Raw genomic sequence first — 2,410 nt, 5'->3', positions numbered from 1 at the left:
AAATTCATAGATTTTATACGAATTTACACCCCCGAACAATATTTGCTGCTTAGTTTATGTTTCTATAATTAAGCTTCATTATAGTTTTGCTTATTTCATAATTTAATAGGCAGCATAGGCATATCTTTGCTATTTAATTTTAGAGTTCTTTGATCATAATTTCAATGTTTATTTTATATTTTTAATTTCTATTTTGTGATTACACAGCCATGGTTTTGCCAAGGTTCTTTTTTTTTTTTTTTTTTTTTTTTTTTTGCTATCAGACTCACGTTTTTTTCTTAATTTTTAAATAAATTTATAGAGCATTTATAAAATTTCCAATTGAGCAGTGACTAAAGTAAAAATGTTCATACCTCACATGTAAGGATTTTTTTTCTGGATGCTATTTTATTTTCTTTCATTAGATAGTATTCGAGCACTACTTGACATGCTAGGGTCCTAACTAAAGACTCCATCAAGTTTTTTGTGTGAATTGAAAATATAGAAAGTCGTGTTGTATGAAAGGAGAGAAGGTTAGCACTCCCCTTGACGAGGGTGGAAGAAACCCTCGAGCCTGACGACATGCGTACGGTTAAGGCATTGCTACCTACTGTGTGGCATCTAACCACTCTTTTTGCACAAACTTTCCTTTGTCTTTTAAAATGAGATACAATTATTTCACAGTAAAGAAAACTTAAAAGAATGTGCCTCTTTCAAACCTTCCCTACAAAGAATATTTAAAGACATTCTCTTGACAGGGAAACAGAATAGCGCCCACCTAAACCAAAGGCAAATGTGATGAACATCCCAGTAAAATAACAACAGAAGACTAAATCAATGAACAACCCATTGCTAAAATGGGAGAATCAAATTTCCACTTATTTGTATTAACCTTGAATGTAAATGGTTTTAACTTATCAATCAAATGTCATAGATTAGTGAACTGGATTAAAAAGATGGATCATATAGAAGCATCATTTTCTTCAAGAAGTTTCTTGATTTTCTTTTAAATTTCTTGAGCAACTCATTAGTCATTCACTAGCATGTTATTTAACTTCATGGTGTTGTAAATTTCTATTTTTCTTCCTGTTGCTGATTTTGCATTGTGGCATTTCATTTAAGGGGATGTATAGTAACTGTGTAATAGAGACTGTCATATCCAGATGTGAGGATACAATGCAGTATGTGTCTCTACTTCCAGACAAAAATGGACTCCTAATGAAACTGTTTATTATATGTTAACAATAGGAGGCTGGACTCTGCCATTGTCCATGCCCACAATGATGGACATATGACTGTTTATATAGAACTATACTATAGTAAAATTATAGGGGACTCAGTGAGGGGGGAGTAGATTGGAAAGGGGGTAAGGGAAATCCAAGGGTCTATAGAACTGTATTATAAAATAATAATAACAATAGTAAAGTCTATGAAATAAAAATAAAGAAAATATAGAAAGTATATTTCATTCTAATGCAGAGATAGCATGTGCCCATTGATCACTCATTTATTCATTGTAAGTTTATTATTCTAGCAAACAGACCGTGGAAAGAATTTGGAGAAATTTCCTTCTCCACTTTCTGAAACTGCTGGACACTTCAAATCCAACCACTAGGCAATCATTTAAAGTTGATTGGCCTGGGGTGAGGTTATCAATAGTCTCACCTGTAGAGTCAAATGACAAATAAATAAATGCCTGCCTTTATACATCTCTATCTCTATACTTCTACTCCCATCTCATACACCAGGCAGAGGATCTACAATTTTCTGTTAAGGGGCTCCCCAACTTTTATCATTTTACAGCCTTTTGGTTTATATTGAGAATACCAGGAGATTTTTATTTACTTATTTATTTTGAGGTAGGAAATATTTGCTCTCATTATTAGGTGTAAGAATCTCGGGAGCTCATCTTATGATGAATTGTGGTAAAAGGAGTGTGTTAGAATAGAAATGTCTTCCTATTCTAGCTGGAGGGGAGTCTGGGACCTGGATGCTTTTAGGGCTGTAACAAGAGTGCCAGGATAACACCAGATTCAGCTTATGATGAAACAAGTGCATTGTGTAAGTATGAAATCTATTTAAAATTTTGTTTATTGTTGATTTTTTTAGTAATTATTACAAATAATACTTTGCAAGGTGGTCCCTCAAATTTTATGTCCAAAGTGAATGCCAAGGCTGTATCATCTTAATTAAGACCCTGGCTTTATTTCTGGGTTTCTCTAGTTCCTCTAACATTAACCAAGGCTGGGTTATTCCCAAAACCACCCACGTGCCAAACTTGGAGGATGTTGGCTTCCTTTTTGTATCAGTCTGCTGCCTTATTGGGTGCATTCTATGTGTTTGCAAGTATGTTTTACTCTCTTATATTTCCTGTGCCCTCAGTTGTTCTGAGCCATTTGCCATTCAATGTGGTAGAATGGGTTAAAAAAAT

At 33.9% G+C, this 2,410-nt stretch overlaps 1 non-coding gene across 1 annotated transcript; it reads left to right on the top strand.

Moving 5' to 3' along the window:
- The first annotated feature begins 490 nt into the window (after window positions 1–490).
- Window positions 491–616, top strand: LOC121169591. The gene has a single exon (XR_005885887.1). It is a non-coding gene; the product is annotated as a U6atac minor spliceosomal RNA (small nuclear RNA).
- Window positions 617–2,410: the final 1,794 nt, after the last annotated feature.

This window comes from Ochotona curzoniae, unplaced genomic scaffold (assembly GCF_017591425.1).
Source record: "Ochotona curzoniae isolate NIBS_2020 unplaced genomic scaffold, NIBS_Ocur_1.0 scaffold_1852, whole genome shotgun sequence".
NCBI lineage: Eukaryota > Metazoa > Chordata > Mammalia > Lagomorpha > Ochotonidae > Ochotona > Ochotona curzoniae.
This window is presented reverse-complemented; position numbering and strand designations above follow the sequence as displayed.